Here is a 24,116-nt window from a genome sequence, read left to right as displayed (position 1 = left end):
GGGCAGGAGTGCATATAAACCGAGAGGCATGTATAGGGTTCCTGGATATGCATGACCACTGAGGTGTGACCAGGATGACAAGGTTAGTAAAAGTAGTCTCTTTTATTTAAGCATGCAAAGATGTTAACAGTGGCAGATGGTAATGACTTAAAAAATAAACATCCATATGGAAATGCACAATGAAGGACAGTCTCTGAAACAATAGCTCTACCCATGCACAATAGATGACCTGGTATGCAGAGCGAGTGCTCACCAGAGTGTCCAGGATGGATCATGATAACTGATGATGAATAGGACAATTTTGTTGAGATGAACAATCGATGATAAACATGAACAATTTATGTTAAGAGCCATCAATGATTAGTGTGAAGAATTGATGTTGAGATGAACAATCAATGGTGAGAATAAATAGTCAATGTTGAGATGCACAATTGATGATGAGAATTAATGAAGAATCGATGTTGAGATGAATACTCGATGGTGATGATGAAGAATCGATGTTGAGATGAACAAGTGATGGTGAGTATGAACAATCGATGTTGAAGGTTATTATCCTGAACGATGTTAGTACATCACAACAGACAGAGACTTCCAACAGGAGGTTAGACAACTGAAGCACTGACAATGGGGTGTAGTTTTCCCAGCATTCTTATACCTGCAGGTTGATGAGAATTGGCTGGTCAATAATCCAGGAAACAGATAAAGATAATTTTGCTAGGCAAAATGTGGAAACACAGCGCCTAGGGGTTATGACGAGATACGGACAAATATAAAGGAAAGAAGTATGATGGGAATAAGACAGGTATAGATGAAAATAAAAATAAAATAAAAATAGAAGCAATTACTGTAGTTTACAGCCCTTTTGGGGGCCTTTTGTGTGGAGCGCACCAGTGCTGTGCAGTCCTGGGGTTGGTTGGAAACTCTCCCTACCTTTCCCTACCTTCAGTTACTTGCAGGCGGTCAGCGTTTCAGCGTTGATCCGCCACAGACTTCGATGACGTCACTAGCCGGCGCATCATGGTTTGCTGTGCTTGTCGGGTCCTTGCCTGCAGTGTGCAAATAAAGGGGTACTTTTCTTGCTGGGGCTCACACTCCATCCAACATGTTTGGCAGGACCCGACAAGCACGACAAACAACAAGGCGCCGGAGGGTGACGTCATTGAACGCTGAAATGCTAAACGCCTGCAAGTAACTGAAGGTAGGGAAAGGGAAAGAGAGTTTCCAACCGACCCCAGGAATGCACAGCACTGGTGCGCTCCACACCAAAGGCCCCCAAAAGGGCTGTAAACGAATTGCTTCTATTTTTATTATTTATATATTTATTTTTATTTATTTAATTTATCTATACTTGTCTTATTCCCTCATACTTCTTTCCTTTATATTTGTCCGTACCTTGTCATAACCCCTCTGTTACCACATTTTGCCTGGCAAACATGGCTGTGACCAAGTTTTTCTGTGGAGGGAAATGCTCTTTGTTTGCAGCATGGCTGTGGCAGTGGCGCCAGATGGCACTGGGAGCTGGGAAGCACATCCAGCAGGACAGGGGGATCAGGCTGAGCAGATGCAATGACAGCAGCGCCGGGATCACAGGAGAGAGTCTCAGAGAATAACGCAGAGCGCACTGCATGCACACAGCACAGATAGAAGCTGGATCTAACATGCTGAACGAGTTTGTGAAGGCACTTAAAAAGTATGTAAGAGTAGGTGTGCTCAGTCAGCTTGTTCCAGTTTCAGCTTTTCAGCCCGATCAAACGCTGTGCTTCTTGTGATTGTCATGTATCAGATAAGTCAGGGGTTGATTGCATTTGTTATTTCTTATACCATCTTATTGCATTGTTGCATTTATTATCTGTTGGTATTTTTGGCCACTATTCCATCTTGTGTATTGTTACATTAACTATTGGTGTTATTAGGTGTCATCTTCCTGCATTGTTGCAGTTAGTACTGAAGGTGTGTGTACTCAGCCGGTTACTCTTGCGTTATGCCTGCCTCCTGTAGCAGCCTTGTCACCCATAACACCAGGCGGCACCGGGGATGGGGTAGAAGTAATCTACCCCTTCGGACGTGGCTGTAAGTGTTGAAGCCTTATTTCCGCAGGAGGCAATTAGGACAGTTGGGGTCCGCAACTTAGGGCTTGGGCACACCCTTCCTAACAACACCCCTTAACTGCTGCTGGCTTGACACCCACATCCTGGAAGACCCTCCTTTCCAACTGTCTCCTTCACAAATGCCATGCATGTGTTTTTGATACTTTGAGAAGCTGTTGTATTATCACTAATGAGTATATATAAATATACCTTGCAATGTTCTGGTATCAGATGGCTTGTAGGGAAGTGTGTGGACTTGTATAACTGGTACCTCTATATATTACTGATGATTTTATTTGATTATATCATAGTCCGGAAGGGCCAGGCATGCCTATTTTCCCCTTTACTCCTTTCATACCCTGCTCTTGACTAGTTGTTAAACATTGACATCTTCCTCTTGGGCTTTCTACGTTATTTCCTACAGTATTATGCTAAGCTGTGATTAGATAATGGCTACTATATTATATAACCAGACTGCACATATTATAGGTTGAATGGGTTGGGATCATTTGGTCTATTGCATTATGGTCGAAAGTCATTAGGTCGAATCCATTAGGTCGACATGCTAAAAGGTCGACATGACTCTAGGTCGACATGGGAAAAGGTCGACATGATTCTAGGTCGAAAGGTCATTAGTTCGACAGGTCATTAGTTCGACAAGGTCATTAGTTCGACATTGTCTATGTCGACATTCACAAGGTCGACATGGGGTTTTTCACTGTTTTTTTACCTGAATGTCAACACAGTCGACATGGACACAGTTTAAAGTGCACTGCATCCCCTCGCATCGCTCGCTGCGCTCGCAATGCGTCGGGCACGGTGCCTCGCTACGCTCGGCACACTATTTTATTCTCCCACCACGCCCTAGTGGATGGTAGGGCATGAAATACCGCCTGTTGGCACATGTTGGCTCAAAAAACAGTGAAAAACTCCATGTCGACCTTGTGAATGTCGACATAGACAATGTCGAACTAATGACCTTGTCGAACTAATGACCTGTCGAACTAATGACCTTTCGAACTAGAATCATGTCGACCTTTTCCCATGTCGACCTAGAGTCATGTCGACCTTTTAGCATGTCGACCTAATGGATTCGACCTAAAGACTGTCGACCATAATGCAGTAGACCAAATGACCGCATCCCGGTTGAATTGATCAGGTTGAGCAGTTGTATATGCTTGTTTGAACAAGGCTTAAAGTGGTCCATTTCTCCTGCCACCTGGGACCTGAGGGGATGAGCTCTATCTGAATATTTATTAGGAGGGAAGGGCTGCTGGTGGAGAACCATGGAGCCCCCTAAAACCTGAGGAATTGGGAGGTGGTGACAACCCGTTAGTGATACTAGCGCCGCCTGCATCCTCTATTGACGTGGGTGGTGGGGTCGGCTTTTCTGTTGGAATTACTGTGTAGGGCCATAGTGGTGAAGGTGGAGCAGCAACAATCTGTCAAGCAGCGATATTGAATATTTACATACGTTTTACCACTGGACTTTATATGTTAGGTTCTGTAAAAGCTTACCTACTGTATGTATCTAGAAGAAAGTAAATGATATGTTACACTATTCTGGATAAAATCTGCATAGTAACCCAGTACCATTTTCTACTGCTTCATGGTACAATGATCAGAATAAATATCATGCAAGAAAAAAATGACAAGTGTTGAAATAAGCATTTGCTCATCATTATTCTTGTGCAATCCTTGCATCCCCTCGGGAATATTTTAACTGTGACTAGACTGCAGCTAGAAGACCTGTGACCTTATTCTCCATTACCACCTTACGTCAAACTGTTCAAAAAGCAGAAACCACTTACAAACAATAGCCAGAGTATATGCTATGAAAAAGACAATAAAATATTTAAATGATGCAAACACTGAGAAACGGGGGTTTATACATATACAGACATTCCTCACTTAACGACCTACCTGTTTATCAACCACTATTTTTACGTGGTTATTTGATGTTATTTTTACAGAGTGCAAATTAAAAGTTGTAAACATTAACTTGCTTGGGTGCACCGTACTTTGCTTCGTGTTTCTTGAAAACAGATAAACAATTGCTGCGAGTGCGTTCATCTACTCAGGTGATCTTTTCCTGCTTAGAATCTCATGAAATATGGGATTATATCTTGACAGTATTATTGTTTTGCAAGATAGTACATATTTATAACAACTACCAAGAGACCAGAGAAACAAAAAGTATTATTGGAACTGAAAGCGAAGCGTCTCATTCTAAATTTATTTTCATTAAGCTTACAAGTTCTGAAATCATTGGGAAGAGCAGCGAGGCACCAACCAACCACAAATATGACAAGAAGTGAAAGATGTTTATGGGTTTATGAGCAAGTTAAGAATATACATAAGATCACAATAATGTCTTGAGGGAGAGATGCCAGCAAAAGAAACAATGATGGTAACAGTGATCATTTATACCATAGGCATAGTAAGTGAAATAGTTATTCTGTATAGTAAGTATATTTTCCAGAGTAGACAACATTGGTAAAAAAAAAAAAAGAAGAAATTGAGGAGTTTTACAACAAATATTATTTAAACCAGAACAGATGCACAAATGACAATGGGCACTATTCTGGTTAATTCGCTAGGATGTGTGCACGCACCCTTGCGAATGACCAAACCCCGCCTTGCGAATGGTTAGCCTACACCACCCATTTGCATGTCGAATTTGTTCGCAAGGATTGTGAACAGATGTTTTACATGAACATCCATTCACATGCCAGCGGGAACCTCCCCAATCTTTCGATGGTCGCCGACCATCGAATCATATCAAGGGCGCACGCATATGTAAGGATGGTTCAGACCACTTGTACATATGAGCGAAGAAATGCAGGGAATTGGGCATCTGGCAATGTCAACTGTCTGCCCCCTGCTCGTGCATCCTGACCACATTAGCATATGTATGAGTGTACACATATGCTAATGCCCCAGCCAGCACCCCATGCCCCTCTCCACCCCCCTCCCGCTCGCAAGGCTGGGAGCATGCACTCGACAACCAGACTTCTCGCTGAGTTTGCACGCACCCAGCATATACACATGCGCAGAGATGCTGCTGTGCATGCACAAAACATCCATCACTGTATGTACCCACTTTGCCCCCATTCACTGTATGCCCCCCACTCTGCCCCCATTCACTGTATGTCTGCCACACTACCCCATTCACTGTATGTCCCCCACTCTACCCCATTCACTGTATGTCCCCCACTCTACCCCATTCACTGTATGTCCCCCACTCTACCCCATTCACTGTATGCCCCCATTCTGCCCCCATTCATTGTATGTCCCCCACTCCGCCCCATTCACTGTATGTCCCCCAATCTGCCCCATTCACTGTATGTCCCCCACTCTGCATCATTAACTGTCTGACCCCCACTCTGCCCCCATTCACTGTATATCCCCCAGAATGCCCCTCCTTCACTGTATATTCCCCTGCCTGACCCCCTTTTTCTGTATGTCCCCCAGCCTGCCCCATTCATTGTATGTCCCCCAGTGTGCCCGTACTTCACTGTATGCCCCCCAGCGTGCCCCTCCTTCGCTGTATGTCCCCCAGCATGCCCCTCCTTCACTGTTTTTCCCCTAGCATGCCCCTCCTTCACTGTATGTCCCCCAGCATGCCCCTCCTTCACTGTATGTCCCACACTCTGATAATATTCACTGTATGTTCCTTAGCCAGCCCCCATTTACTGTATGTCCCCCAGCCTGCCCTCCATTCACTCTATGTCCCCCACTCGACCCCTTCACTGTATATTCCCATAGACTGCCCCTCCATCGCTGTATGTACCCCATTCACTGTATGCTCCTCCTTCACTGTATATTCCCCTGCCTGACCCCCTTTCTCTGTATGTCCCCCAGCCTGCCCCTATTCATTGTATGTCCCCCCAGTGTGCCCGTCCTTCACTGTATGTCCCCCAGCGTGCCCCTCCTTCACTGTATGTCCCCCAGCATGCCCCTCCATCGCTGTATGTACCCCATTCACTGTATGCACCCTACTCTGCCCCCATTCACTCTATGCCCCCCTTCTCTGAATGTCCATCACTCTGCTTCCATTCACTGTATGTCCCCAGCCTGACCCTCCTTCACTGAATGTACCACATACTGCCTCCCTTCACTGTATATTCCCCTGCAGGAGACAGATGCTTTGGCTCTCGCCACCGCCCTCCTTCACTCCGCATATTACAGGAGCAAGCTTTCCCTTTGCTGACCCCCCCTCCCTGCACACTGCTGTCACTGTGATCGCGGTGGAGGGTGATATATGATTGCAGCAGCTGGAGTTGGACACATACTCATCTGAAAGATGGCAAACACGTCTCACAGTGGCAGCTGGCACCCCCTCACCGATACAGACAGCAAGCCAGCAAGGTAAAGGCGCGCTCGCTGTGGTCCCACCTCTAGAGTCCTGTGCTGTGCGTCCCACGTCAGCCTCCAGCCCTGGAGGCTGTGACATCAATTGGCTGCAATTATGGCTGGTTGGAACAAAAATCTGTAATATTTGACTTACTGTTTTTGGCAGTTTTCCAGCATTTCAAAGCAAATGGTCAATTGTGATTTGCTCTCATCCATGACCAGATTTTTGTTCCAACCAGCCAGATCTGACAATCAATCTGTAGACAGAGGTGTAGAGAGGGCGGAGCCAGTGGAGCACACGCTCCGGGCACCGATGGGGCTGGAGTCCTGCACTGCACTCAATAATTCACATACAACATACTATTAGTAAGCGCAGTGGGCAGCATGTGCTGGCGGCTGTACTGTCCGGCGCATGCCTGCCCTGCCACCAAGAAAGTGATGACAGCACGTCACGGTGACTCTCTTCTCCCTGGCCAATTTGCTGCTGCTGCTCGGGCGGGCGGGCTCCCTGGCAGCGCAGCAGAAATAAAGGAGACTCCTCCCAGACCAATCATCATTCCCAAGCGCTAGCTTTAGACTGGAGGAGGAGGTTTTCTACTGCTGTGCCGCCCTGCTGTGCTGAATATATATATCTCCCTATTTATTTTTATTTTTATAACGATAAATAATTATGGTAATAAACATGGGATTTGGGGGATTGGTGGGGCCCGGGGGAGGGGAGGAGTGGTGGGGCCCCATTCAGGTTTGCTGAATCTCTCTTATATGTGTCTTATATAGCGCAGCAGATTCCGTTAGTGTCTTATATAGCACAGCAGATTCCGTTACAGTATCTTATATAGCACAGCAGATTCCATTACAGTGTCTTTTATAGCGCAGCATATTCTGTTGCAGCGTCTTATATGGTGCAGCAGATTCCGTTACAGTGTCTATATTGCGCAGCAGATTCCGTTACAGCATCTTATATAGCGCAGCATATTCTGTTACAGTGTCTTATATAGCGCAGCAGATTCCTTTACAGCGTCTTATATAGCGCAGCAGATTCCGTTACAGTGTCTTATATAGCGCAGCAGATTCCATTACAGTGTCTTATATAGCGCAGCAGATTCCGTTACAGTGTCTTATATATTTCAAACTAGCTGACCTGCCCGGCGTTGCCCGGGACAACCTTGTTTTTTTTTTTATATCCAAAATTGCTGTAAAATGTTGTCTTATGCTGCGTTTATGGCTCAAGATTGTAATGTATTAAAACCTCCAACATAATGTTAGAATGTGTTTGCATTGATACTCTATGCCAGCAATGAAATCAGGGGTGGTGGTGTTGTTTGAAACGCACCACTCCTGACTTGATAGTTTGTGTGTGTTGATGAATTCCACATCGACTCCTGAGATTTAGCACCTATGATGCATTTATTTTTGTGTGTTTGTGTGCGTTGTACTGTTTTTGTGTGTGTTGTAGTGTGTTGTAGTGTATGTGGGTGTGTGTACTGTGGTGTGGTGTGTTGTGTTGTATCTGTCCAATGTGTTAGGTGCGCTACATATAAATATATGTGTGCAATTGGGGGTATGGTAAGGTATGGGAAATTAAAGGCTGAAGTTATGTGCACACTCCATAAAAAGAGGGTGCCGCCACTCAATAGGGGGCATGTCCTTGAGTGTAGTGTACCATGCTGTATGCCCCTTGTACACATTATGCAAGTAGTAGATGCCCTTACACTTGCCCCTTACTTATTATGCCATGCGGAAAGAGCCAAAATTTCCCTTATGCAACACAGAATGGGCAAAAAAATTCACATTATACAACACGGAAAGAGTCAAAATTCCCATTATGCTACATAAATTGAGCCAAAATTCACGTTATGCAAAATGGATTGAGGCAAAATTCACATCATACCACCTGGAATAAGCCCAAATTCACATCATGCACCCGGACTGAGCCAAAATTCACATTATGCCACACAGAAAGTGTCAAAATTCACTTTATGCCACACGGATTGAGCAAAAATTCACATTATGTCACCCGTATTGAGCCAAAATTCACATTATGCCACCTGTATTGAGCCAAAATTCTCAATATGCCACATGGCGGGGTGACGCATGGACAGAGACGGTAGGGTGATACAGGAGCAGATATGGCGGGGTGGCGCAGGGACAGAGATGGCGGGGTGATGCAGGGACAGAGATGGCAGGGTGATGCAAGGACAGAGATGGTGGGGTGACGCAGGGACAGAGATGGTGGGGTGACGCAGGGACAGAGATAGCGGGGTGACGCAGGGACAGAGATGGCGGGGTGACGAAGGGACAGAGATGGAGGGGTGACGCAGGGACAGAGATGGTGGGGTGACGCAGGGACATGCACCTCTATGTCACACTGCATGTCACATTCATCCCACCTGCTACCTGTCACATTCATCTGACCCGGCTCCTGTTTACATCAATGGGGGAAGCCAACCTCCAGACCGCAGCATCCTGTGGTCAGTATGGAGGTTGGACGGGGGTCACACACAGCCTCCGCTGCTGTCTGCTGTACTCTGCAGACAGCAGCGGAGTCAGGGAGAAGGTGAATGGATGTCTGTGTGCGGCATCCATTCACCTCGCAGACAGGGGATGCACGGGGGCTGGGGGCAGCCCAGCAGCTTACTTTGGTGCTAGGATTGCCCCCAGGGTGATGATTGGTGGTCCTGGCAGGGGTGATCGTGGTCCCAGCGCTTGGAGATGATGTCATCTTCAAGCACCACCTCCGTCTACACTGCAGGTAGGCACCACAGTGTAAACGGTGCAAATCCGAATTGGCTTTGAATCCATGTTCCAAATGACATGTCGGATCCGTTTTTTTTTTGTGTAAAAGGGGTATAAATGTGTGTGTGTTCTGTGTGTTTGTGTGTGTTGTACTGTTTTTGGGTGTGTTGTAGTGTATGGGTGTGTGTTGTACTGCTTGTGATGTGTTATGTATGTGTGTGTGAGTGTGTGTTGTGTGTATCTTGCCAATGTGTAAGTGTGTGGTGTGCTACGTATACAGTATATGTGTGCGTAGTGTGCTGTGTGTGCGTATATGGTGTACTGTGTGTGATATGTGTGTTTACAATGTGTACGTGTGTGTGTGTGTGTGTGATGTGTGGTCTATGTATTTCCCCAATTATTCCCAATTGTTGAAAGCCTTCACCATAATGCTAGAGTGTGTTTGCATTCATACTAAAGGACAGCAATGAACTCAGGTGTGGTGTTGTTCCTTTGTCTTTGGTTTCCCAGATCGTCGATTTTTTTCCAGATCATTAATTAAGGCAAATAAAACCTTGGTGTTTTTTAAATTTCTAAGTGAAAAATTTCCAAAAACAGCTTCGAGGTGCACACCACCAGCTCCAGAGGTACCTTGTTGCAAAATTTGGCTACTCTGAGTGCCACGGTGTGCCCGCAATGCAACAGACACGCACACACACGCACTCACACTCTTCAACTTATTATATAGATTAATAATACCTGTCCTGCAGTGCTGTTATAAATTCCAGGCTGCCAAAGGCCGCACCTCTCTAAACACAGGCAAGTCAGTATCACTTTTAACAATGGGCCAGAGTGCCTTAGAAGCAAAATGAATGGCTGGACTGGCTACTGTGTACGTACTGGTCCAGGGCAGAACCTTTCCAGACTGGCGTTTACTGGGCTGGAGTAATGTTGAGCGAGGCATGGACAGGACCTGCATTTTCTGTTGCTGCAGGTGGTCATGATCATAACCACGTGCAGCAAATTTAACAATAAGTTGGTCAAGACGTTCAGACACAATCAGGGGGTCACTGATCACTCGGGCCACTCTTAGCATCTGTGAGCGAGGAAGGCCCCGCTTAAGAGCCGGAGGGTGATGGCTAGAGGCCATCAAAAAGCTGTTGCGATCCACATTTTTAAATATATATAGATAGATAGATAGATAGATAGATAGATATAGACAATTATAGAGAGCGATATAGATATAAATTGAACACATATATTTCAGACATATATTTAGTGCTGGTGGTGGCGGTGGGAGCACAATTTGTATATCTTGCCTCCGGGCAACTGGAGCGAACTTACGCCACTGGCCGTATCTACCTGTCTGGTGCCTAGTGCTGCCGTTTCTAACTGTCTGGTTGGTGCCAAGTACTGCTGTATCTACCTGTCTGGTGCCTAGTACTGCCGTATCTACTGTCTGGTGCCTAGTACTACCGTATCTACCTGTCTGGTGCCTAGTACTGCCGTATCTACTGTCTGGTACCTAGTACTGCCGTATCTACCTGTCTGGTGCCTAGTACTGCCGTATCTACCTGTCTGGTGCCTAGTATTGCCGTATCTACCTGACTGCTGCCTAGTACTGCTGTATCTACTTGTCTGGTGCCTAGTACTGCCGTATCTCATTCTCTATATATATTACCTGTCTGCTGGTGCCTAGTAGTACCATACCAGTCGAGGGGTGCCCCCATGTCTGCTGTATAATTATAAGGGTGCCCCCATGTGTCCCGTATCAGTCCAGGGGTGCCCCCATGTGTCCTGTATCAGACCAGGGGAGCTGCCTTTTTTATTTTTACTGCAAGGGCTGTTAAATGTGCTGTATCAGTCCAGGGGTGAGCCAAGAGTGTTGTATAATTCAAGGGGTGTTGCTAAGTCTGCTGTTTTTTTGCAAAACCCATTAGAACCCAATACCTGAAGGTAATCAGAACCCAAAACACGAAAAGTGCCCGGTGCACTTCCCTATTTTAAATCTCATGGCAGAATAGCCCCCCAATAGCCCCCCCAAAATAATTTGGACAAATAACTTCCTATTGCATTTAGTCTATCGGCTATCTGTTGGCAGTACGACAATGCATACATTCCTAGCTCTGAACTGTAACAATTTTCTATAGCCACAAGTCAATAAGCATATTTAGGAATGCATTCAGTTCAATAAGTTCGTAACATATCTTGGTACTTGTGTATTATCACGGCGCCCATCGCATATCGGGACACGATTTTTTATCACATTGCATGCCATCGCATGCCATACACCAAATGCACTGCACAGCGATGCAATGCAATTTAAGCCCTCTATACGATTTTAAATTGTATAAACACCCTAATGTTACAATGTTTAATGCACCCCCATGCCACCCCCAGTATGAACGTGAACCCTAAGCGTGGTGAGCGCAGCGAGCCCCTGAGGGGCGGGGTGCGCGTCCTCCGACCTTTTCATACCCCCACTATCCACATCGTCGTGGAGTTGATTTTATATAGTGTGTGGCGAGCGCAGCGAGCCACCGAGCCCGAAGCGCAGTGAGCGCAGCGAGCCCCGCGAGGGGACGCATATTACTTTACATGTATTCCGCGTCTTCTCGCGGGGCTCGCTGCACTCGCCATGGTTCGGGCTCGGTGGCTTGCTGCGCTCGCCACACTATATAAAGTCAACTCCACGCCGTGGATAGGGGGGGTTTGAACAGGTCGGTGGACACGTACCACCGCCCCTCGCGGGCTCGCTGTGCTCGCTACGCTTTGGGTTCACGTTCATAGTGGGGTTGGCGTAGGTGTCCATTTAACATTGTAAGCCCCCATTAGGGAGCTTACACAATTTATAATCGCATCGCATTGTATGGCATTGTATGCCATATACAATGCCATACAATTTTAAAATTGTATGACATCGGGGGACATCGCGGAACATTGCATCGCATACCATCGCATGCCTTATGGTCTGCGATGCGATGGGCGCCGTGATAATACACAAGTACCCATATCTTAAATGTGTGTATGCATCCAGGAATATGTTTTATCAAAAGAAAACTTATCACATTAAAAATCTATTTTTATTGGCATCATTATACTCATTATGACGGCGCAATGTTGGACAGCCCCCGAAATGTGTATATACAATTTATTGTTCTGTCCAATACTTCTGCTACTCCTGCTGTCATGACCTATACAGAAGATGGTTTTAAGAGGTTGGGATCACAGATCTGCATTTTCATCTGAACTGTAAGTATAATGGTAAGAAGAATCACATCTCAAGTATGATTGTACATGTGTGTACTTATATTTATTGTATATAATCAATTTTACATACTGTACCAGGGGCAAAATGTAATAGGGTGTGGGAATCAGAGAGTGAGACATTTTGGGAGAGTTTTTCCATTTTTTTTAAAGTGGCAATCATTGAAACAGAAAAAAAAGGTTTATTCTGCCAAGCAATTGATTGCCGCTTTAAATAAATGGGAAAACTCTCCCCAAATCTCTCATTTTCTGATTCTCACACCCTATTACATTTGGCCCCAGATCTTTATTATAATAATTAGATTCTAATCCTATAAGTATCAAGGTGCCCATACACGGTGCGTTTTGTGTGTGCGATGAATGCTTCCGCGCACAACCCATCGCACAGTTCAAAAAGTATGTGCTGTACATACTTTTTGAACTAGCTTTGGATCGCATTGCATCACATGCAAATCATACACAAATCACATGCAAATCGCATGCGATGCGACTTGACATAGTCCAAAATGCATGCAGTGATTGCAGTGTGTATGGGCACCTTAAGTCTTACTAGGAATTTTTATTGCTTGCTGTAAAAAAAAAAAAAAAAAACTTTGTCTATATCTCTATTGGTTCTGCTTTGTTGGGAACTTTCCATAATGTGCACAGAGTAGATTTAATTAATGTCTTAAGAATTATTGAGAAGATAAAGTTTGGTTCCCTTGACGCTCAGAGCTTTACCTAACTTGACGAATGAGCTTTTTCTTTTTTAAATTTCATTGGTTTTAGGAAAATAGTACTGTATTAATAAACATTTTAATCTATTGGTAGTTAGTCACCATATCTTCTGCATAATTAACATAGACGTTTAATTACAGTACACCTAATTATTGTCCTCAGTTGTATTGCTGTCATGCATAAATCCCTCACTAATTCTGTTGAAAAGATCTAAAAAAATCCTATGGAGTGTTTTTGCCTGGAGGTGATGTGAGTACCTAAATTTAGGACTCAGGCATAATATTTTGCTATATATATATATATATATATATATTATATATATATATATATATATATATATAAAAAAAAAAACATAATTGAACTTATGAGCCTGTTTGCAGTTATGTGACTTAAGCCCTGTACACACGGGGGAGATATATTGCTCAGCAATATATTGCTAGCAATATATTACTGAGCAATATATTGCTCAGTGTCCCCTTTTCATCAGCGACCAGAGATGGTCGTGGATGAAAAGGAACCTCAGCCGGCGGTGCCGCAGAGGTGCCGCAGAGATAATCAGCTATTAGAATGGGGCAGAAAACGGGAGCACGCACCCGGCGATTTATTGCCGGGGCACACTCCCATCACTGGCAATATGGTCACCAGCGACCATATTCCCAGCAATTTCAGCCCCTATCGTCCCCGTGTGTACACAGCATTAATACTTAATTATGTTGGCTTTACGTTTACAGATTTTGCCTGACATTTCAATATCACCGACACACCCTTCCTTTTCATCACAAACTCACCCAAGATGCTAAATTTCCAATTTTGCAATCTGCCAGTTTAATAGGACCAAAACTGCTGCAAAACCACAAAGAAAGTATGCTTAAAAAATTTGAATATCAAAACATTATTGATGCCTTAGACCAGGCATGTTAAACTCGTGGTCCGTGGGCTGCATGTGGCCCCGGCCTCCTGCTTTTGTGCCCCACAGGCTGATGGGCTGGCTGCTGAGAAATACATAGTGACGAGCTGTCAGTTACAAGGGCTGCTGATGGGTTTGAAGTTTATTTTGAAGCCCAATCCCAGCAACATGCTTTACGCGGGTGCACGGGTGATGTCACCACACACCCGCGCACTGGCGTAGGGCACTTTCATCAGGCACCAAAAGAAGGCAGAGTCAGTGGAATCAGGCAGTCAGAGTGACGGAGGCGGAAAGGTATATTTTGCAGCGGAGGTGCATATTTGCAGCGGCTGAAGGGAGAGCAGCAGCGGCGCTACAATAAAGACTCATTTTAAATATGCTTAATGCAGATTATGGTGGGGTGGTCGGTTTGGGGGGGGGAGAGGAACAGGGTTTGTTGATCCCACCAGGATGTTTTATGGCCCCCATGTTTTCAATGAAAAGTTTGACGCAGCTTTTAATTTATGGTGTGTTAGGTGTCAGCTGACATTCCCTGTCAGAATCTGAATTTTGGCTCATTCCGTGCATGTCACAATGTGAATTTCAGCTCATTCTCAGTGTCCGAATGTGAATTTTTACTCATTCCCTGTGTTAAATGTAGGGTTGCCAATCCCGGGGCATTTTTTCAATCCCGGAATTCGGGATTGAAAAATGCCCGATCCCGGGATTCCCGGGATCCCGGGATTGGCTTCCCTAATACAAAAACCCGCCCCGGCCGCCCGCATATTTACTTACAGGTGCGGTGCGGTGCGGCCGGGCGGGTGATGAGAATGCAGGCTGGGTGGGAAGGAGGGCGGGCGGCGGGAGGTCAGCGCAGGAGTGAGATGAGGAGGCGGCGGGCGGCGGGAGGTCAGCGCAGGAGTGAGATGAGGAGGCGGCGGCTGTTGTGTGCCCTGCGCAGCGTGACCTCTGACGTCGTCACGCTGCGCAGAGCTGCACTGCCCGGGACGGGAGAAGCCAGGCAGCGTCTGAGCACTAGCTCAGACGCTGCCCGGCATTAGACTGCGCATGCGCAGTCTAATCCCGAAATCCCGGGATTGGAAACTCCCGGGATTGGCCACCCTAGTTAAATGTGAATTTTGGCTTATTCTCTGTGTCAGAATGTAAATTTGAAGGCTATATAGACACTGATATATAATATAATATAGAGGACGTGACTGTACAGTGCTGACAATGGATATATAGGACAATTGTATATAGGACTTATTCGGCTCAGTTGGGATTTTGAGTTTGACATGCCTGCCTTAGACCATGTGAAGAGTAGAGTAAAATAGAAAATCCAAATTTATCAAGTGGGGGTGTTAAAACCAACAAAACACTGCTGCCACCCTCACCAAACCATAGACCTGCCTGTGAAAGAAGCCTTTTGGTGAAGCATTGCACTATGTTCTGTAAAAGGCTTTATTAGACTAATAAATATAAGGAAAATGCACCCCCCCCAAAAATATACAGAACTAGCACTAAAGCTGGATACACTCTATCCGATTTTCATAAACTACTGTACATGCATGATACCATTAGGCATATTGTTCAATGTGTATCCACTATATTATTAATGAGGCAGGCTCCCTCAGATCAGCAATAACCCCAATCATCTGAACATGCAGTCTAATCTGACAACATAGTCAGTGACTACATGTTGGCAGGGTTCCAGGTGATGTCAACAAAGGATATAGTTCAGCATTAGACCCATGAATCCTTCATAGGGAGAGGTATCAGCAGTAGAAAGAAAGAAGTAATAATGCCACTGTATAGGTCATTGGTACGACCTCACCTAGAGTATTGTGTTCAGTTCTGGCGGCCATATCTCCAGAAGGATATAAATACATTAGAGACTGTACAAAGAAGGGCAACTAAAATGGTGCATGGCCTACTGTACATCACAAAACGTACCAGGAAAGACTAAAATATCTTAATATGTATACTTTAGAGCAGAGAAGGGAAAGGGGGGACATGATAGAAACTTTCAAATATATCAAGGGTTTTAACAAGGTACAGGTGGCAGACATTCTTCACAGGAAGAGGAGCAACAGAACACGAGGACATGCACTGAAACTAGAGGGAGGAAGATTCAGGGGAAATGTGAGGAAGAATTACTTAACAGAAAGAGTAGTAGATAAGTGGAATAGCCCACCATCAGAGGTGGTAGACGCAAATACAGTAGTACAATTTAAACATGCTTGGGATAAGCATATTGATATCCTTACAAAAAAAAATAAGGATCAAATATGGTTTGAGGTAACATGTTTAAAAAAGGGGCAGACTAGAAGGGCCAAGTGGTTCTTATCTGCCGTCAAATTCTATGTTTCTATGTTTCTATGTTTCATTTTTTGGAACCAACAATATCGGAAACGATATCAGTTGTGACGCATATTATATAGTGTGTATTGGGCATCAAACTCATCTACTAATCTGGTGTTAGAAAATAGGGCAGTGGGAGAGGGCTGTTGATGTCGGTTAACCATATTATCCAATAACCAACACCAGGCTGAACCAGCCAAGGGGATCAGTTAAGTTATTCCTTTAGATATTTTCCCTTTGAAATGAATTTCCCACTAAATCGTGGGGTCTTCCTGCCATAACGTTATCCAGGCCTAAAATTGTCATCCACACCCTGAGACAGTTGGGATCTTACCAAAAAACTGGAGTTGTCAGGAACAACCAGCCCTAAGCTAAAAGCCTAGAGCTATTCCACGCACACCTTGGTGATGGGTGCTGGGTAATAGCTAGTATATTGTGAAATAATATTGTTCATTACAGGAATCCTGGAAGTCCCAGTTACCCTAATCCAACATGATGGCACTTGTAGAAGCACAAATGTTAGTATGCCCGGACATTAGTTTAGGATTGTAGTCTGTCTGTAAAAAAATTTAAATAAAAACAAGATACAGACTTTAGTATTGTATTTTGAACTGAAAAAAATTCCTCCCCCTAATAGCCTTTGTTCTCCCAAAAAAATCACAAAATCCTGGTATGGGGTCCTCATCGATCTATGTAGCATCTACGATCTTCTCAAAACAAAAAAACCTGGGGAATTTCCCTTTTGCAGGTCCATGCTGCACAGTTACAGGTCACTTCCAATCAATCTCAATAGAAATTAATGTAGATGCACTGGTTGGCTGAGGGTGCCGCTCCTTCAAACATAGCCAATCAGCAGGTCCTTATTCATTACTTTATATGGTGTTTTTACAATTACCTGTTGCAACTTTGTTGGAATGAGCATACTACATAAACGTCACACTGTTCATGTAAGTAAAAACATATAAAAACATATATAATTGTACGCAGACATTTGTGTCTGCTAGTCACTTTACAAAACACAATAGTGTCCATTATTTACATTACACTATACAGTAGTGTATGTTATTTACATTACAACACACAGTAGTATTCCTTATACATGATATGCTGCACAGTATTTCCCTTTATACATGTTATTATGCCACACAGTAGAGTTGCTTATACATGTTACACCAAAATAGAGCCCCTTATACATGTTGTGCTAAAGTAAAGCCACTTATACATGTTCTGCTAGAGTAGAGCTCCTTATACACATTATGCTTGTCAGAGCCTCTGCACATCATTCCTTCTCCTCATCATTTAACCTCATCAATTTGTCTCTTTCTCCTCATTCCTCCTCATTGTTCCTCATCAATTCCCATTATCATTGTTTCCAACCCCCCCCCCTTTCTCCTGTAAGCAGCTACGCTGCTTGCCTTTGTTGTTGTGTGACTGTAGACCAGGGGTGTGGAACCTTTTTTGTGCCAAGGGCCGTTTGTATGGGGAAAAAAATCCTTCGGGGGCCATATGTAAAAATTTCTCTTACATATTGTCCTGCTGCAGCCGTCCCACACTCCAGCGGCTACCGCTGAACAGGACTGACAGTCTCTGGCTGCTGCTGATTAAGAGGAATCTTGCGGGAACTACCGCCCTCTTGTGAGAATTCCCCTGTACTTGACTCCCGGCAAAGCCGCCGGGCGAGTGGGTGGGCCACACAGACCGGCTACGGGGGCCGCATACGGCCCCCGGGCCTGAGGTTCCCCACCCCTGCTGTAGACAGTAGAACCAAGGAAAGACTTCTGTGCCAGGTAGATGACCATTCTCTGTAGGCCCTGCAGCACTGCCCCCGCTGTGATATATAAGACACACAACCCTAGTTATGGTTGGGCTATTACTATTCCATGTTAGTCAATCTAGCCCTCAGAAAGATTTTTAACTTGATTCAGAAGTGTATGCGGTATTGATCTTTACACAATTGAGTGAATAAAAGTGTGCGATGACATACACATTTGAGTATGAGATCAGTAATGTTTAAGATGGCATCAGTGATTCATGGGCAGAAGGTAACCGACTATAGTCTTCTTAAAAAAAAAAAGGAAAATCAGAGGCAAAATGTGCTGATCTGCAGAATTAGCGAGTTGGCCTATAAAAATAAAATAAATACAAAGAAGATATTTATATAATATATCAATATCTTCAATATTTTTTTTTTATCATTTTTGTAGTAAAATGTTGCCAAATTTAAAGTTCCCTGCTGCAAATATATGTAGAGACTTATCGTCTCTACATATATTTGCAGCAGGGAACTTTAAATTTGGCAACATTTTGCAAGGCAGTGATGAGATCAGCCTCCACTTTGATAATCAGAAAATGTCTCACTAAGAGGGGTGTGTCTTGATGCAGCATCAGGCGATCTATCCAGGAAGTTCCCCAGCACCCACTCATAAGCGAATTGACCCAATGAGCACCCACTTTGAAGGGAAAAAATACCCAGCACTTACCCAGAAGAGGAGAGACCACTCTGCATCAACCTGCACTCTACCAGAACTGTTCTGCTGTCTTTGAGTTATAAGCAGTCCCTGATACATCCCCTCCTCTACTTACTAACCTGTGTGCCCATCCTTAGCTGTGAGACTGCAGACAACAGATCCTTATGGAGGCACCTGTATGGAGCCCCCATCCTCAGGTTAGTTTTTACAGGGGACGGACAGTGCAGCTGCACAAGGTGCCACATGGCTTGTCCCACTGTTGCTATTGCCCGGGAGTCCTGATTACCCGCCGAGGGTCATTGTTAGTACAAGCATTTAAATCCCCATGGCAACGAGCATGTAATCCACAATGGCAATGAGCATTTAACTCCCCCTGTCATCAAGCAAGTAGTCTCCGGTATGTCACGACCACCATGTCTGCCACCCATGCCTCCCAAACTGAGGCGCCATAATTCTTTTTTTGCATAAACTGTTTTTATTGAGCAGTAGACAACATCATTAATCATAACATTCAATCTATAAGATGAGATCGGCAATATGTCTATGTCACAATTAAGTCAATAAATGAACTACAAAAGGAGGGGAAAGAGAGGAAAGAGAGAAAGGAAGTAAGAGAAAGTTAGGGGTAAAGGTTATGTGGACATATATGACCTATACGTGGGTGTGAGTTTGATATTGTGCCATAGCCGGTGTGTCTCCAGAGGGATAATAGGCTGACCAGAGGAGAAGAAGATCAAGTCCTCCATATCCAAATAGTATACGATTTTCTTTAACCATTGTTTCATTGAGGGAGGTGTGGAGGACTTCCATAGGGTAGGAATGATGGCTTTGGCCGCATTATTAAAATGTCTAAGTAGTGAGTTTTTGTAAGTGTATGTATCTATCTGGATAAGGTTTAATAACCAAAATCCTGGGTCTTTGGGCACAGTATCTCCCAATATTAGTTCAGAGCACTCAAATACTTTCGTCCAAAAAGCAGAAATGCGGGGGCACTCCCACCAGATATGGACGAAAGTGCCAGTTGCTGACTTACATCTCCAACAGAGTTTGGTCACTGAGGGAAACATTTTATTAAGAATGTGTGGCGTTCTATACCATCTATATAGGAGTTTGTAGAGGTTTTCTAATGTGTTTAGGCATAGGGAACTGCACTGTGTGTTACGGAAAATTGTATCCCAGTTAGTTTGTATCTCTAGCGTTTGCATGTCTCTCTCCCAGGTGGTTATAAATGAGGGTGTTTTAGCTGTGAAGTTGTCCATAATGATCGCGTAAACTTGGGATACCGTATGGGTAGGGGTCTGGGGTGAGATGCACAACTTCTCGAAGGGAGTGAGATCTCTTTTGATATCAGGTAATTTTCTGGAGGAGATAAGAAAGTGACGCACCTGGAGATATTTCCAGAAATCTGAGTTCGGTATGCTCCAGAGTGACTGAATATCCGAAAATGTCCGCACCTCACCTGAACTCACCAGCTGACCCAGTCTGAAAATCCCGCATTCTGCCCATTGGTCAAATGCTGGTCTATCCAGCCCTGGAATGAATTCTGGGTTATAGAGGAAGGGAGTAAGAGGGGAAATTCTAGAGGTTATATGAGTATTGTCTCGGAGCCTGTCCCATCTTTTAAGTGTCGGGGTGACCGTTGGGTGAGAGATTTTCGGCAATGAAGGTAACCAGGGGGTAGTTTCTATGTACTGTTGGAGGCAAGCTTCTTCTAGGAGGACCCATTGTTTATCGCTCTTTGCACGTGACCAATCTATTATCCTATGCAAGATTATTGCATCATAGTAGCTTGGGATATGTGGGAGTTGTTGGCCTCCCTGGTGTTTTCTCATAAATAAGATATCATGTTTAAAACGTGGGGTAGAGCGGTCCCAGACAAAGGCTTTGATTAGGTTCTGAATTGAGCGGAACCATGTAGATGGGATGTATATTGGCAGTGTTTGCAAGAAAAATAGAATTCTCGGTAGGGCATTCATTTTAACTACATTTATTCTGCCAAACCATGACAGATGTAGTTTCCACCACTTCTGAAAGTCTGTACGCAATGTGTTCAGCAGAGGGATGAAATTTAATGTAAATAGTTTGGACAGGTCATTCGGGATCGATACACCTAAATATTTTATTTTGTAATCATGCCAGGTGAATGGGAAGCTATTTTTCAAGTTTAGAAGTGTGTTGGTAGGTGTAGTTAAGTTCATTGCGATAGATTTAGAGTAGTTTATTTTAAAATTAGATAGGGCTCCAAATTTATTGAATTCTGATATCAGGTTTGGGAGGGAGGTTGATGGGTTAGAGATAAGGGCAAGTAAATCATCAGCAAACATAGCTAGCTTGTATTCTTTCCCTTTTACTGTAAGGCCTGTGATATTCGGGTTTGCCCTGATGCTTCTGGCTAATGCTTCTATACATAGGACAAATAATAGGGGAGATAAGGGACAACCCTGCCTCGTACCATTAGTGATTGTGAAGGGGTCAGATAGTGAACCATTGATTTTAATGCGGGCATATGGTGAAGTATATAGGGATAGAATTCTATGTAGGCAAGTCTTGCCTAGTCCTAGGTGCTTTAGTACCCCTGACATAAATCCCCAATCCACCCTGTCGAACGCCTTTTCGGCGTCTGTCGTGATGACGACTGATGGTTGATTGGATAAAGAGGCGTAGTGGATCATATTCATCACTTTGACCGTGTTGTCTCTGGCCTCTCGGCCCATAACAAAACCGACCTGATCTCCATGTATTAAATCAGGCAATAATATTTTTAGGCGATTTGCAATCAGTTTGGCGAAGATTTTTATGTCAATATTTAGCAGGGAAATCGGTCTATAACTCGGACATAAACTAGGGTCCTTGCCTCCTTTGGGTAGAACCGTGATATGTGCCTCCAATGAATGTGGGGAAAAATGTGCCTCAGCAGAGATCTCATTAAAAGCTCGAGTAAGTAGAGGAGACAATTTGGTTTTATAGGCCTTATAGTAGGCCGTAGTGAACCTGTCAGGGCCCGGGCTCTTCCCATTGGCGGAGGAACCTATGGCTTTCTCCACTTCCTCGATAGTAAAGGGAGCATCCAATGCATCTGCCTCGTCATTGGGCAATGTGGGAAAGTTTATTGATCTTAAATATTCGGCCACCGCGGTACTATGGGCGGTTAGGTCCGTTCTCCCCCCCGGCCCTGAGAGATTATACAAATTTGAATAGTATGTTTGAAAAGTTTTGGCTATCTGTGAAGTTTCATGATATGTGTGGCCTCTATCATCTTTTATGGTGTGTATGAAGGTGAGGGCACGTTGCTCTCTGAGTGCTTAGCTAGTAGTTTGCCGGGTTTATTACCCCATTGATAATATCTGCTACGACATTTGCGGTAAGAAAACTTTATGTTATCAGAAAGCAGTTTATTTAGGGAGGCACGGGCTAGTTCGAGATCTATATAATGTTGGGGGGATTGTGATTTCTTATGGAGAGTTTCTAACATTTTAATCTGGGTTAGTAAATCGTCCCTTTGTTTACATTTTTGTTTTTTTCCGCATGGTGCCTAGCTGAATGCACACTCCGCGAAGCACGCATTTATGTGCTTCCCAAATAGAGATTTTGGAGGCTTCAGTGTTGTCATTGTCGGAGATATAGGAATCGATGGCTTTATCTAACTGGGCTTTGCAAGTTATGTCTTGTAAGAGAGTGTCATTGAATCGCCAATTCCAAGAGCGTGTGGACTGTGAAGGAAAAAGTAGAGTCAAGTGGACCGGGGCATGATCGGACCACGTGATTTGTCCTATTGAGGTATTTGCAATCAGGTGTAAATGTCTGTGACCAAGGAATAAATAATCTAATCTAGAATAGGATTGATGGGGGTGAGAAAAGTATGTGAAATCTAAATCTGAGGGATGGGTCAGTCTCCAGGTGTCAATCAGCTGGTGGTCCAGTAAGGTGCGTCTCACTCCCCTATACTCCCGTTCTGATCTGTAGAGCCCCTTTTTGGAGGAGTCGAGAAAGGGATCAAGAGTCCAGTTTAAATCTCCTCCCATTACCGTCACTCCCTCGAGAAGAGCGTCTGCTTTGTCTAAGGCTGACGAAATAAATCGTTTCGTATTGGGGGCGTAAATATTCAGGAAGGAGAAACGTTGAGAGTTAATGTCACACTTGACAAGCAGTGCTCTGCCCTCTAGAATAACATGGGAAGAAACATTAAGGATAGGTATATGTTTAGCTATCAGGATTCCCACTCCAAGTGATTTACCCAACGGATTGTTTGCTGTAAAAACATGTGGGTAGTAGTGACATTTGAGAGAGGGAACATTACCCTTTTTAAAATGTGTTTCCTGAATGAGCGCGATATCTACTTTCTCATCTCTGAGCCATTTAAGCAGCCCGGAACGTTTCTCTGGGATGTTTAAACCCTTAACATTAAGGGTAGTTATATGTAGGTCGTTAATACCCATTGCCAGTTTGGGTCAAGGCAAATCTTACAAATCTTGGGGTCATATAGATAGGAAGGAGAGTAGAATTGGAAGGACAGGTGGGAAAAAAGAGAAGAAGAAGAGGTTGCCACATATTGAGATATGTAGCATAGTACATTGATGATATATAACACAGGTAAAAACGTGTAAGAAACAAAAAACAGCTGCAGATGGGTAATGGGAGAAGGCCTGCATCCTCCCGTCCCATGTGGGGAAAAGGTGCAGCTCAATGGGGGATTAGTGGGGAGCCAAGAACAACAACCGTCCACCGCAAATATCTATAGTCATCTTAACTAATCATATATGAAGGTAATATAAGAAATAAGTCTAATTGAATATACCATTAAAGAGCTGAGCATCAGCACATATATAGAAAAACAGCCATCTATCTAGGTGTCAGAGAAAGTACAGTAGCTAATGAAAAACTGAAAATATCTATCTCTATAATGAACATTGAGTCAGTAGTAAACTTAAGGCTTTAAAAGGGAAAAAGCATAGTACCACTGTGCGCGACACAAAAAGTAATGATCCCCCCTCCCAAAAAAAAAAAGAGGGGTTGGTCTCAAGAGGGCAAATGTTCATGGTGGTTTAGTTGAGTGTGAAGTGGTCGTAGAGGATCTCCTACGCCGTGGTGATCGTACTTGTTGCCACGCGTCATTGTGAATATCTATAGCAGGGAGGTCTGAGCATTGGTGGAAAGCGTCCCAATCCGGAAGAGATACAGGTTGGATGCCAAGTGTAGTGAAGAAGATTGGAAGATCAGATGGTTTAGAAATAGAGGTGGATTTGCCATTGTGAGTCACCT

The sequence above is a fragment of the Crinia signifera genome, chromosome 8 (genome assembly GCF_055691185.1).
Source record: "Crinia signifera chromosome 8, ASM5569118v1, whole genome shotgun sequence".
Taxonomy (NCBI): domain Eukaryota; kingdom Metazoa; phylum Chordata; class Amphibia; order Anura; family Myobatrachidae; genus Crinia; species Crinia signifera.
Note: the sequence above shows the minus strand (reverse complement) of the source record.